The sequence below is a fragment of the Dermochelys coriacea genome, chromosome 9 (genome assembly GCF_009764565.3).
Source record: "Dermochelys coriacea isolate rDerCor1 chromosome 9, rDerCor1.pri.v4, whole genome shotgun sequence".
Taxonomy (NCBI): domain Eukaryota; kingdom Metazoa; phylum Chordata; order Testudines; family Dermochelyidae; genus Dermochelys; species Dermochelys coriacea.
In genome coordinates, this window is record NC_050076.1 from 21,708,703 (window position 1) to 21,723,586 (window position 14,884).

At 43.2% G+C, this 14,884-nt stretch overlaps 1 long non-coding RNA gene across 1 annotated transcript in view; it reads right to left on the reverse strand.

Annotated features, from left to right (window-relative positions):
• LOC122455811 overlaps positions 1-14,884 on the reverse strand; it is a 36,520-nt gene that overhangs the window by 7,334 nt on the left and 14,302 nt on the right. Inside the window, exon 2 of the long non-coding RNA XR_006274300.1 lies at positions 440-587. This is a non-coding gene — a long non-coding RNA (uncharacterized LOC122455811). The remainder of the gene's footprint in view (positions 1-439; positions 588-14,884) is intronic.

Consider the following 14,884-nt stretch of genomic DNA (forward strand, 5'->3'; position numbering starts at 1 on the left):
ATGTATTATATTCATCTAAATACTCTAACTCATTCTCCCATTTATCTGTGTGGTCTGCTTGCCATTAGATAAACTTGGCTAGTTTGTTGCCACTACCTTCTCTGTACAGTAGTGTCAACACATGATTTAGGAAACAATTCAATGACTTTTTTTGGTACATCACAACTAGAATATATTTAAATATATGGGAAATATAACTTAACCCACTTCAAGGCCACTTTACACCAGCAAAGTGGCAAATAAGGGCCATAGCATAAATGAGAATAACTGGGAGAAATAAGCAGGAGGAAAATTGCAACTGTTTTCCAGAACTGTGACTGTTTATGTAGAAGTTGCTCTCACCTTTGACATAGCTTTGAATGGATAGCATTTAGGGCTCCCAGTGAAGTTGATAGCAAAACCCCAGTTGATATTAATGTAAGATCAAGCTTTTACTCACTATGTGCCCTATCCTGTAGATCCTTGCCACTGCATAGGGTCTACTTTTAGGTGACCATTCTTGTCATTACAGTAGATTACTTGACACTGTGGTGCTCCAAGAAAACTCTCAACTCAGCTCAGTGCACAGATTAGCAGGATTCATCGGTCTGGGGAAAAAGGAAACTAAGTTGTTTCAATACCAGTATTCCACAGTTGTGCAGGCAGAACACTAATACTGAAGGTAGTTCTTCTTTGCCTACTGTACAATTTTTTTTCTGAAGCCAGTCTATGAGTCTGACAATAGCCTTAAGCTTTTCTCTATACTGGTCTTTTAGCCTTCAGTGGCTGAAAGGATCCTACCATCTACACACAATAGAAATCTCTGCCCTGTATTCTTGTGATCTTCAGAACACACCAAGTATGGAAGATAGGTATCCATCATGTTAGAGTAATGCACATGGAACATGAAAAGACAAAACTGTTATTCATAAAGACTGAATTATTGTGTTGTGCATGGTAGGGGTTTTCCTAATGAAAAGGAAAGTTTTCTGTACCACTTAATTATCTATGTAATCTATGATATCTTGTATTTATAACCTTACTTCAATTACTATGAATACAGTAATGACCATGGAAGAATAGAAAGACAAGGTTGGTGAAGTAATAGCTTTTACTAGACCAGCTTTTGTTGGTGAAACTGACAAGCGTTCGAGCTACCTGAAGAAAAGCTTTCAAGCTACACAGAGCTAATCTCTTTCACCAAGAGAAATTGGTCCAATAAAAGATATTAACTCACCCCCCTTGTCTCTGATATCCTGGGCCCTACAACACTACAACCAACATGGTACAGTCTAATAAGATCCTGAACAATTTTGTTTCTCCATAGCCATATAATTTACATGGAGGAAATGAGTGAAAAGTTCAAAACAGTCACAAGAAAAATTCTCTTAGCTTTTATTTTAATTATGGGTATGTCTCACATGAAGACACCTTGGACAATTCCCAGTACAATGATACATCTCAGTACCCATTGCAGATTCTTTGATACTTAACTCCTGAAATATAAAAACGATGTACTTAGCAAATAGGACTATATCCAATAACTAGAGAAAAGAAAAACTGATGAGTTTACACTATCCTCACCACTTGTGTGTTTTAGCTTATTACCTAAGTAGTAATCAGAACTCTAAATCTATTATCACATTTTAAACCTGGAGGAACCACTAATTTTACTTGAAATCAGAAAAGAGGCAGGGACAGATTAACTATGTTCCCAAATTAGGATTCCCCCCACCCACCCTCAGAAAGGTATAACATGGAATGATGGCGCTTTCTTGATTTTGCTCTGTATCTGGTATTGGTTTTGTTGCCTCAACATCCATTTCTCCATTTCCTATGGAACCATTCATCCGAGGATCTCTTTCACGTTACACCTTGCTTTAACTGCTAAACATTTAATTACAAAGATTGAAATGCATGTGTCAAGGTTCCTTCCCCACTCTGAACTCTAGGGTACAGATGTCGGGACCTGCATGAAAGATCCCCTAAGCTTATTCTTACCAGCTTAGGTTAAAAACTTCCCCAATGTACAAACTTTGCCCACTTTGCCTTGTCCTTGAACCCTATGCTGCCACCACCAAGCGTGGTAAAGAACAGGGAAAGAGCCCACTTGAAGACGTCTTCCCCCCAAAATATCTCCCCCAAGCCTTACACCCCCTTTCCTGGGGAAGGCTTGATAAAAATCCTCACCAATTTGTACAGGTGAATACAGACCCAAACCCTTGGATCTTAAGAACAATGAAAAAGCAATCAGGTTCTTAAAAGAAGACTTTTAGGTTAAAGAAAAAGTAAAAGAATCACCTCTGTAAAAAATCAGGATGGTAAATACCTTACAGGGTAATCAGATTCAAACCATAGAGAATCCCTCTAGGCAAAAGCTTAAATTACAAAAAGACATAAAAACAGGAATATACATTCCATTCAGCACAGCTATTTTATCAGCCATTAAAAGAAATCTAACACATTTCTAGCGAGATTACTTACTAACTTTTTACAAGCGTTCTGAGCTGCATTCCTGATCTGTTCCTGGCAAAAGCATCACACAGACAGTCAGACCCTTTGTTCCCCCCACCCTCCAGCTTTGAAAGTATCTTGTCTCCTCATTGGTCATTTTGGTCAGGTGCCAGCGAGGTTATCTTAGCTTCTTAACCTTTTACAGATGAAAGGATTTTGCCTCTGGCCAGGAGGGATTTTATAGCACGGGGGACAGAAAGGTGGTTACCCTTCCCTTTATATTTATGACAGTATGTAACACAGAAAGAACTGGATACTGTTCCAAGGGGAAGATATATCTAATGATAAGGGAACTTTAGTAAAAGGGAACATGGGCTAGTGGCCAGTAAGGCTCTTGTCTTCTTATTGCAGCATATTTGTTTATATGGTTGGAATCATAGGCTACCCATTTCAGTTTTGAAACACCACATAAGCAAAGCTATATTCTAAGGCCAAGATTGAGTTGAATGGAGGGAAGTGGTGGATGGGGAAAGGAGACAAAGGGGGACAGTGGGAGCAGGGGAAAAAGGAAGGGGGGAAAGAGTTAAACTTTAATCATGAAAGAGATTTCTGTTACAGCAATCTGCCATCTCATGAGCCAGCTTGGTGGCTTTGAACAGGGCTGGCCTTACCATGAGGCAAACGGAGGCAGCCGCCTTAGGTGCCAGATTGGGGTGGGGGGTGACACTAGGACCCAGAGTGTAGAAAATTGTGTCTGCTGCTGGTGCATATGTATTCTCTCTGCTCGAGATGCACAGAGATGGTGGAGTGCTATGCTGGATTTTGTTATGCCCTTGTCTGCTAGATTATCTAGCCCTCTTTATCAGAAATCTTCTCCCTATATAGGTACTTATAAACCACAAATAAGTCACCTCTTAACTTTTTCTGGGGTAAAATAAATAGTTTGAGCTTCTTAAGTCTTCTTTATTTAACTGCTCCTATATAAATATTTGATAAGGATGCATGCAATCTCTAGAAAACGCAATTCGGGAAGGAGGGCACAAGAGACATAACAGGCAGGCAGGAGAAAAGGTGAGAGGGAATAACAGAAAGCAGCAGGAGCTACAGGGAGAGAGAGGAGGAGGAGCCTCTTATGTACCTCTCTAGCATCCCCAGGAGCCTGGACTGATTAACACCAGCTTCTCAGGGAGCTGCCTGTTTCCTGCTGCTTCCCTGAACCCACTTGAGGAGAACAGGCAGTCAGCTGAAGTAGTAGGAGCCAGTTAGGCCCTTAAGATGCTGATATCTTCCCTCACTCAGGCCCTGCTACCAGCCTGCTTATTTGTCCCCTTCAATTGAGTGTTGAGAGCCAATACAGCTGGCACAGAACAGCAGTCATGAGTGAAAGAAGAAAATGCCCCTCCGGGGCAGCATTCAGAAAAAGAAAGAAAGCAAAGAAAACTTTTCTATCTAAGCAGGAAGGAGTTCTCCTGAAATACATAGACATAAATGTTCACAGTTAGCCTTTCGGCCCCAGTGAGGATGTGAGCGGTGAGGAGATGCCTGATCTTCCAGTTAGTCAGAGTGCAGGTGACCTGGCAGCTACTACAGCATCCATATCTGCATCTCAAATGGATGCATCCATGCACATTCCTGAAGAAAAGTGCAGATCAGAGAAGAGTGTGGTGGAGGTGCAAGAAACAGTTGCTGCTGAGTTTAGTTCCTTAAGTTTAGATGATCCAGGACTGTAGACCCACTTGAGCAGTAGCCTGAGGGACTTCCTTGTACTGCCTGGGCCACAGCAAGTGAAAAACTTCATGTTCCCCAAAGACAATGAAAATAGAAGTTTCCATCCAACACATTACTGGCGTGAAATCCCCAATGGTGACAAAGTGGAGAGGCCATAGCTTATGTTACTCAAGAATGCTGCATACCGTTTTTGTTGCAAAATCTTCCAGTCTAATGTTCCAGCCACATTGGGTTCTACAGGAACAAAGGACTGGAAAAATCTGGCTAGAAATCTGGCATACCATGAGAAGGCAGCAAATCACCAGAGAGCATTCCATAGGTGGAAAGAGCTTGAGATGAGACTAAGGTTAAAGGCCACCATAGATGATCAGCATCAAGAGAAGATTGCATCAGAATCTCTTTACTGGCAAAATATTCTGAAAAGGCTCACTGCCATTGTGAGAGTGCTTGCTACGCAAAACCTAGCACTATATGGCACTTCAGATCAGCGGTATGTGCCAAACAATGGAAACTTCCTTAAAATTGTGGAGCTGATGGCTGAGTTTGATGCTGTACTCCAGGAGCATCTAAGAAGAGTCACCACCCAAGAAAAGTGCACACACTACTACCTTGGAAAAACAATTCAAAATGAGATCATACGGTTACTGGCAACAAAAGTCAAACAGAAGATTGTGGCAGATCTGAAGTCAGCAGATATTACTCTGTTATTCTGCACTGCACACCTGACATCAGCCATAGGGAACAAACTTTAATGGTGCGTTTTATAATAACAACAGAACCTAGTGAAAATGTCCTGAAATGGTGACTGTCAGAGAGCATTTTCTAGAATTTACTGACATTGATGATACTACAGGAGCTGGTGTGACAAATGTGCTTCTTAAAAAGCTGGAAGATACGGGAATTGCGATAGCTGACATGAGAAGTCAGGGCTACGATAATGGTGCCAACATGAGAGGAAAGAACAGAGGAGTGCAGACACGGATCCGAGAGTTAAACCCTCGAGCTTTTTTTGTCTCATGCAGTTCTCATTCATTGAACTTGGTGGTCAGTGATGCAGCATCAGTTTCTAGTGAGGCTGCTGAATTTTTTAATGTAATTCAAAGCATCTATGTCTTTTTTTCTGCATCAACTCATCGATGGCAAATTTTGAAGCAACATCTGGGAACATCCTCTCTGACACTGAAACCACTGAGTGCCACACGATGGGAAAGTCGAGTGGAGGCGATAAAGCCTATCAGACACCAAACTGGGAAGATAGATGATGCCATAGTTGCCATTATGGAGGATAATGCTATGACAGGAACTGTTTGTGGGAGAACAGTGGCAGAGGGAAATGGAAGCACCAGAAACATACATAACTTCAAATATCTGTGTGGCTTAGTGTTGTGGCATGACATACTTTTTGAAATAAATGTTGTAAGCAAGAGACTCCAAGGTGTTGACCTTGATATATCTGGAGCAACGGAACAACTGGAAAAAGCAAAGTCATACCTACAGCCTTACCGGTCAGATGAGGGATTTCAAAATGTTCTGAAGAGTGCACAGAAGTTGGCAGAGGAACTTCACACTGAAGCTATTTTCCCACCCATTCAAGAATACAAGAGTCACCAAAGAAGAAGACATTTTGATTATGAGGCACGGGATAATCCCATAAGAGACCCCAAACAACAATTCAAAGTTGAATTCTTTAACCAGGTGCTAGATTGTGCAATACAGTCAGTTGAGGAACGTTTCGTGCAGCTCAAGGAACACAGCAGTATATTTGGGATGTTGTATGATATGCCAAAACTCCTCACTATACCTGAAGAAGACCAACACCAGCAATGCAGGGCACTAGAGACAGTGTTGACACATGATGACATGTGCGATATTGATGCGAGTGATTTAGGTGATGAACTGAAAGCCCTTTCAAGATACATTTCAGCAGGATCAACTCCAAAGGCCGTTCTAGAATATATGTGCACAAATAAGATGACCACCCTCTTTCCAAATGCTTTTGTTGCTCTGCACATACTTCTAACACTTCCTGTAACAGCTGCCAGTGGAGAATGCAGCTTCTCCAAGCTGAAGTTAATAAAAACACATCTATGTTTTTAATAAAAACACACAATGACACAGGAGAGGCTGGTCGGCCTTGCAACCATCTCAAGAGAGCATGAGCTGGCCCAGACTGTGGATCTTCAGGAAGCAGTTCAAATCTTTGCAATCAAGGAGGCACGGAAAGCACCACTTTGATTATTCAAACAGATAAAAATGTCAGTGTTTACTATGCAGACAAGAAAAGTTACATTTGCTGTTCAGGCATCTGAAAGTTAAGTGTTACTTAAAAATTTTGAACAAGGCATTTTAAATTGTTAGTTCTCCTTTATTGGGGTAGCTAGCAGAGCAGTACCATGAGAGGAGTAGAACAGGAAGAAGGCAGAATTGAGACCTTTCAAAGTTTTGGCCCAAGCAAGGAGGCATGGGGATGCCATTTGAGCTCTCCGCCTCAGGTGCCAAAATGTTGTGGGCCAGTTCTGGCTTTGAAGAACAGGCACAGGTGTCAGAGGACAAAAATGAGGGGTATAAACCCTCATGCTACAGGGCATAAACCACTCCCTAACTGCCTGAAGTTGAGAAGAAACTCCCCCCAACTTATTCCATGGTTGTTTGCTACAAGGTGTCATAGATTAAAAGCCGGAAAGAATCATTATAGTCATCAAGTCTGACCTTCTGCACAACACAGGCCCTAGAACCTAGCATAAATGTTACACCTTCTGAATTATGTGGTACTGGCCACTGTCAGAGACAGGATACAGACTCAGGGCTTGAGCCAGAGCCCTTTGAAGTCGGACAGTCTTTTTACTGATTTCAAAGGGATTTGGATTAGGCCTGAGGCAGATGACTTCTCTGATCCAGGCAATTCCTATTTTGTTGTTTGCTTCTTAGCTGTAGGAACTTTGGATAGGTTTTGAAGTCTTTTAATCATGACTTGAGGACTTCAATAACTCAGCCACAGGTTAGGGGTCAATTACAGGAGTGGCTGGGGAAGATTCTGTGGCCTGAAGTTTGCAGGAGGTCAGACTAGATTATCATGATGGGCCCTTCTGGCCTTAAAGTCTATGAGTCTTATGCTTCCATTTCAGATTTGAATATTTAATTAAATATTTCAGTTTAATAATGTCTGGGTACTTCCTGTTAACTGGAAAACAGCCATGCAGTGGCCTAATATCTGTCTATAAAATATAGAGTTACTTGATACAAACAAATCAGTAAATGTACATGATAACCCCCCCAGACCATGATACTGTTATTCCCTCAAATATGAAGCAACCTAGGTTTGTAATTAAGTTACAAGAACAAGACTATGCATCAGAGAAGACTAATGAAATCAAAATCTGTATGCACTGCTGCTGTTTACAGCTCTTCTAAAAGAAAGAAATACAGCCACACAATTAAATTAAAACGAAGGACTTAGCTCCTATATAAACAGATTCTATGATTTAAAATAAAAACTTTTAAAACTAACACCAGTATGCACAATTCATATTGCCATCCCTCCAGCTGCCTCAGCGCTTGAGTTCTGTGCTTCCATGAGCACTGCAGGGACTGTACTTGTCCAGTGCAGTATGACAGAGTGCTTCAAGTATGTAGTAACACACTCCAAGGTTGTGTGTTTATTAGCCAATATACACAGCTTAGACGTGGAGTTGCTCCTCATGCTTCAACAAGCGTGTATAGTGGCAGACAAGTACACACCCTGTAATGCTGTTGTAATTATAATAGCTTTTTTTTTTTTAAAGGCACTTTGAAAACATTACTACAAATGGCTGAGGGGAAAATTCAGCATTTCCTTTTGAGCCCAACTGTGGGAGAAGCACTGGCGCTGGAATTTCAATCTACCTCTCCTCTGCCTCTCCTAGCTGCCATGTTTAATTCAGTCATGGCATTAACTGAGTGGCTGGGCAGAGATAGGGAAGTGATGGCAGCTTCTACGTGGAAAATCCACCACCCTCTCCCCTCTTGTGGCCATACTCATCAGAAAGCTCTGTTTCACTCTCCAGCCTAGTCATTGCATTTTAAAGGAGCATTCAGGGATGGGTGAGGAAGGGGCAAAGTAATATTAAAGCACATTCCATATACCTCAGTTATTTTTAAACTTTGATTTGTGACCCTTCAGCTCCTTTCACTCCTCGCTTTCTGTTCTCAAGGTTTAAAAGTGTATAGCAGTTAATATTTCAAATGACCTGTTGAAAGTGTCCGTTGATTTACAGACCCCTGCTGAAAAGACGATCAGACTCATTGGAGGAAAATAGGCAGAGGGAGAAGTGGTCAGATGAGTGCTTAGTGCATGGTGATATAGCTTATATAAAATGGTACTGCTGTACTTGGGTTGTGTTTTTAAGTTATGTCAAGGGGCCTACAATGTATGGCTAGACACAGTTGTCGTGTTTGCATAAATCTCAATAAGTGAACAAATAAAAATCCTCCAAACCTCAAAACTTAATGTTGTGAAGAGTCTCTGATTAAATTAAATCTTAATATAGATGTCTTTTGCTCTAACAAGAATAAGTCATGCTAGGGTGTGCACATCTCAAAGCTGCCAAGCTGTGTACAAGCCCGCACACCTTTGTGTGATATTGCCATAGCACCAACATGTCCTGACTGGTATTTTGTTGTACAAAACCTAGTGTTAATCTCTGTGTATAAAACACCTGGGCTGGGCATTCTCAGTCTCTTTTTATTATCTTTTAACTGACAATAAGCCTAGTTCAGGGTGTTGTATGAACAGCAGCACCTGGAGGTTTTCAGACTAACAAAAAAAGCAAATTACATATTTAAGGAAAGAAAAAAAAATCAATAATCCAACAGTGACAAAATGAAGCAGAAAGGAGGGTGAACCAATTCCATTCGCATTTACCATGAAATCGCAAGGGCATCATTGAATTAAGTGCTGAGAGATGTTTAGGCTCAGCTGGCCAGCCCCACACTTCCCTTCTTGTTTAAAATTCATTTTCTTAATTTAGATTAGTCAAAAGTTAGCATTTATCCTGCAGTAAAGACTTTTTGGCCAATTTCATGGATCATCTCACAAATCCATTACTGATGGCTATTACACTTACATCAGTCGAGACAACGAACTTCCAGAAGGTTCTTGCTGAAGCATTTCCAGGCTGTCTTTTTTGAAAGATTAAATAAAATGCCAGGGGGATGTTTTCCCTCAGCCATAATTAAATTTCCTGAATAAAAACTATCTGCATAGTTAACAATGACTGTACATCAGTGAGGGTTATTTATTTTAAAATAAATTCTGAATTGTCCATGTCTGATTTTTCCACATTGATTAAAATATAAAGCCTGGTAAAGGCAGGAACAGCATATAACCCAAGGGACTGGGTAAGGGAATAGTAAACTTGTTAATTCTAGGCTTCAAGTTGAAATCTATCTGAGGCAAGTAATGACTGAAACTTAACACTAGCTGATGGCTGTTCAGTAGCTTCTTTGAAAGAAGATGATCTCAGTCCTCAGAACTGACACTAACTGGCATCATTGTTGACAGTCTCAGAAAACTAGAGAGGAAGGATGGTCCAGTAGTTATAGCACTAGCTTAGGACTCAGAAGATTCAGGTTCAATTCACTGCAAAACTTTGTGTGTGACCCTGGGAAAATCACTTAGCCTCTCTTTACAGATGGGGAACCAAAGCACACTGGAGAGAATAATACTTCCGTATCCCACAGGGGTGTTATGAGGACTAATCCATCAGAGATTGTGAAGCGCTTTGCAATTTACTGGTAGAAAGTATTACATAAGAAAGAAATGGTTACTCACCCTGTGCAGTAACTGTGGTCACTAGGGATGCTTGCACCCTCTGCACCTTTGACTGGAGATCTCACAGCAGTGTCCATTTGGCCCACACATGCAGGCTCGTCAGCATCATATCTCCTGCCATTGTTATATAGAACTGCGCAGACAAACCACCTTCAGTTCCTTTTCTACTGCAAAGCCCTATAGCAGAGAACACTGAAGCAAAGGGAAAGGAGAGCAGGTAGTGGAGCACCTATAGGGGGACACATCTTGAAGAACCAATTACTGCAGAGTAAACATTTTTTCTTCTTCAAGTAGTGTCCCTATGGGTGCTCCACTCTAGATGACTACTGAGCAGTTCCCTCTAAGGAAGAGGGGGCTTTGGAGTTGAGTCCAGTACAGAAGACAGTACAGCCAAGCCAATCACAGCGTCAGAAGCAGAGCTGTGAGTTACTGCATAGTGTTCAACGAATTTATGTATAGAAGCCCAAGTACCGGCCTTACATATTTCAATAATGGGCACACTTTTGAGAAATGCCGTAGAGATGGAAATAGACCTCGTAGAGTGAGGTCGTATGTCCAAAGGTGCTTGAATATTACAAGATTTGTAGCAAGAATTAACGCAATCAGACATCCACTTAACTTGTGAAGTCCAAAACAATTGAGACCCATCAAAAGGAAGGTCTTCCATCACAGTGGTTCTCAATCAGGGGGCCGGGAGCAGGTTTCAGGGGGTCCCTCAAGCAGGGCCAGTGTTAGACTCACTGGGGCCCAGGGCAGAAAGTGGAAGCCCCACTGAAGCCACGGGCCCTGAGCCCCACCACTTAGGGCTGAAGTCGACACCTGAGCAAAGTAGCTTCGTGAGGGGCCTTATGGCATGGGGCCCCAGGGAGTTGTCCTGCTTGCTACCCCGTAACGCTGGCCCTGGCTTTTATATGCAGAAACCAGTTGTTGTGGCACAGGTGGGCTGTGGAGTTTCCATAGCAGCCACATCTGGCCCATCCTGCCCGGCCCTTGAGCCCCTGGCCCCTTCCCTGCAGCCTCAGCTCGTCGTGTCGCCAGCACTCTGGGCGGTGGGGCTGCAAGCTCCTGCCGGGCAGCGTGGCTGCGAGAGTCGCTGGGTGTAGTGTATTAAATTGCTTCCCGTAGGAATGTCCTACTTATGGAGCACCAGGACTGGCAGCCGTCAGTAGAACATTCCTATGGGGAGCAATTTAATATATTACACCCCCAGGTAGAGAAGGCTGTGCCTCCCCAAACAGCCTGGCCCCTACCCACATCCGCCTTCTCCCACTTCCTGCCCCCGACTGCCTCCCTCAGAACTGCGGACGCATCCAACCCACCCTGCTCCTTGTCCCCTGACTGTCCCCTCCCGGGACCCCCATCCCCTAACCACCCCCCTGGAACCTCACCCCCTATACAACCCTCCCCCCGCTCCCTGTCCCCTGACTGCCCCTACCCCATCCACACCCACGCCCCCTGACAGGCCCCCTGGGACTCACACACCTATCCAACTGCCCCGTCCCCTGACTGCCCCCGGGAGCTCCTGCCCCTTATCCAACCCCCCCCACCCCCTGCCCCCTTACCATGCCGCTCAGAGCGCCAGGACTGGCAGCGTAAGTAGTACACCATAAACAGCACATTCCTACGGGGAGCAATTTAATATATTACACCAGCCCTCCATACACTTTCGGAAACCCAAAACGGCCCTCAGGCCAAAAAGTTAGCCCATCCCGGTTCTATAGCACCGATTGGGGAGACCTCAGTAAGAAAAAGGTTGGATGAAAAAGGAACCCCTATTCCATTATATAATGGACCTCTTTCAGAAATCTGGAGAACTGGAACCAGGAAGCCCTTCATAACTACTGCTTGTAGAGATTGAATGGATGGTAGTATCAGCAGTGTCGAGGGAGGCTTGTGGTGATGTTCTGGCAAGTAGTTGTCCCTCCACAATAATTGCTTGGAATTGCTCTCTATGCTCCACTGGTAGGATCCCAGACCTCAGACTCCAGCCCCAGCATCACAATTTTACAGCTTGTAGTCTGAGCCCCAGCCAGCTGACACAGGCCAACCACAGATGTTTGACTGCAGTGTAGACATACCTATGATTAACAATGATGAGCAGCCTTCCCTGCAGTCTCAGCAGAAAGGCCACATATTGAATGGGCCATAGAAAATTAAATGCTGGAGGTGGTTTCTTCAGGGCTGAGTTGAGCCACATATTGATGTGACAGCATTCAGAGGCTTGCACTTTATTGTACCTTTACTGTACTTATCCTGAAGCTAAAGTAAGGGATTTGGGTATATGGCTGTGAATCAGAACTAAAAACAATTTTAAAGAAAAAAATATTTGTAGTCCAACTTTCAAAGATAGGAGCCCAACTTTAGACTCCTAAGTCCCTGTTTAAGCACCTAACCAGCGGATTTTGAAGAGTGCTGTTAGGACTGTAGGTCACCGAGACACTCTTGAAAATTTCATCTTCAGAGCTTAACTTTGGTCTCCTATTTTTGAAAAATGCGGCTAGTAACTAAGTGGCATTATTTTAACTTCAGAGAGGTAGATGCATCAAAATACAGTAACTCCTCTATTAACGTCCTCCCGCTTAACGTTGTTTCAAAGTTACGTCGCTGCTCAGTTAGGGAACATGCTCGTTTAAATGTGCAATGCTCCCTTATAACGTCATTTGGCTGCCTACTCTGTACACTGCATGTAAGATTTTGTGGAAGAGCAGCAACTTACAAGGGAGCATTGCACAAGTTCCTCTTCTCCACCTCCTTCCCCTTCCTCCCAGCGCTTCCCCCACCGCAAAACAGCTGTTTGGCAATTCTTAAGACTTTCTGGAGGGATGGGGAGGAGCAGGGAAGCGCTGCATCTCCACTTCTCCCTCTCCCTCCCAGAAAGTCCTAAGCGCTGTCAAACAGCTGTTTGGCAGCAGGGAAGCACTGGGAGGGAGGGGGAAGAGCGGGGAAGCGCCGCATCTCTGCTCCTCCCCTTCCCTCCCAGAAAGTCCGAAGCGCCACCAAACAGCTTAGGACTTTCTGGGGATGCAGCGTGCTCCGGAGAGGAGGTGGAGTGGGGGTGGGAAGAGGTGGGCCTGGAGTGGAGAGGGGACGGGAAGAGGTGGGTCTGGAACATCGCCCAGCAAAGTCGGTGCCTGTTCTTCTCCAGGTAAGCTGCCACTGGTGCTGCGAAGGTGCTTCCTAGCGTCCTTGCCTGCAGCAGGCTGTGCCTGTGTGGGGTAAGCCAGGGGCACTTCCCAACCACAGCACAGTACTGTACAGTATATAATACCTTTTGTCTGCCCCCCCAAAAAAATTCCTTGGAATCTAACCCCCCGCATTTACATTAAATCTTATGGAAAAATTGGGTTTGTTTAACATCGTTTCACTTAAAGTTTCTTTTTCAGGAACATAACTACAACATTAAGTGAGAAGTTACTGTACAATGTATTTGTCCACACATGAAATAAGGATGCAAAGGTGTCCAGTGCTGTTTTGTAATGTTACTACCACAGCTACTAATTATTAGCAATCTAAAGGAGTAGGCAATGCTCTCGGAACAGTAATTCAGTAGTCCCTGGCAAAAACATAACCAGGACAGGGAGCACAAGAATATGAAACATCCTATCTTTTTTTTAATCAATCCTACAAAACCTGCACTATTTTTTTCGTTACTTCTCAGTGACAGTATATTGGAGTACTTTAAGTATTTAAAATGAAATAGTATATGCCAGTGTCTCTTCAAATGTTGTTCAAGACTCCAACCTTGTTTTCTTGTCAAAGCATTGTGGAAAGCATTTAGATTGTAAATTTTGTGCATAGATTAATGATTCTCAGGTTTTGGTGCCCACATTGTTTGGTTGCTTGTCTGTGTAGTGGAGGAAAATCTTTTCTCTAGGTGTAGCTTCTTGAACTAAATCAAGGACACACAGAATTTACTGATTTTTTTTTTCAAACCTGATTCAACCCTCAGACAAAAAGAAAAGGAGTAAGTGAGCTGTAGCTCACGAAAGCTTATGCTCAAATAAATTTGTTAGTCTCTAAGGTGCCACAAGTACTCCTTTTCTTTTTATGAATACAGACTAGTACGGCTGCTACTCTGAAACCCTCAGACAAGTTTACACAAATGAACAGCCACTTAGAGACCCTGTCCCGAGAGGCCAAATTGTTGACCAGTCTCATTTCTAAACCTGGGAGACCAATCCATTGCCCTTTGAGAACATTTCTAAAGTAAATGAATAGTTGACTAACTGCTCAGTGGGTTTCTTAATGAAACACATTTCACAAACATGTCGACTCATGATCTCCACATTTTAAGATGGAAAATGTAACTGTAAAGGAAATGGGCCCCTTAATGAAGGGCCTCTAATGAAGAGATCGTTGGTGCCACCTTTTGAGAGGAAAGCATGAACAGAATGGCTTCTTATTTGTATATGCAAGGAATTTAAGTAACTGTTGAGTGTAATTTGCCCTGTTTTGTATATTTATGGTTTAATCACCATAACTTGCTACAAGAACATGAACTGCTTTACAATGCAAGAATTCAATGGGACTTTGCCAAGAGACAGACTCATGTGGGCTACTCTTGCCTATCATGTTAGTGCATGTCTTAAAGGGCATGTCTACACTGCAATTAAAAACCCATGGCTGGCCAGGATCAGATGACTTGGGCTAAGGGGCTGTTTAATTGTGCGAGGTGGGAGTTTCCCAGAGCTCAGGCTGCAGCCCGAGCCCCCACACAGCAACTAAACAGCCCCTTAGCCCAAGCCCCATGGGCTTGAGTCAGCTGGCACAGGCCAGCCACAAGCGTCAAACTGCAGCGTAGACATACCCTTAAAGGTCTAGCCAATGCAAGAAGTGCTTTACAATGGTTAGCTAACAGTACAAACAACATTTTGAAAGATCATTAAGTGGTCCACCGAGACCCTCAGCAATTTT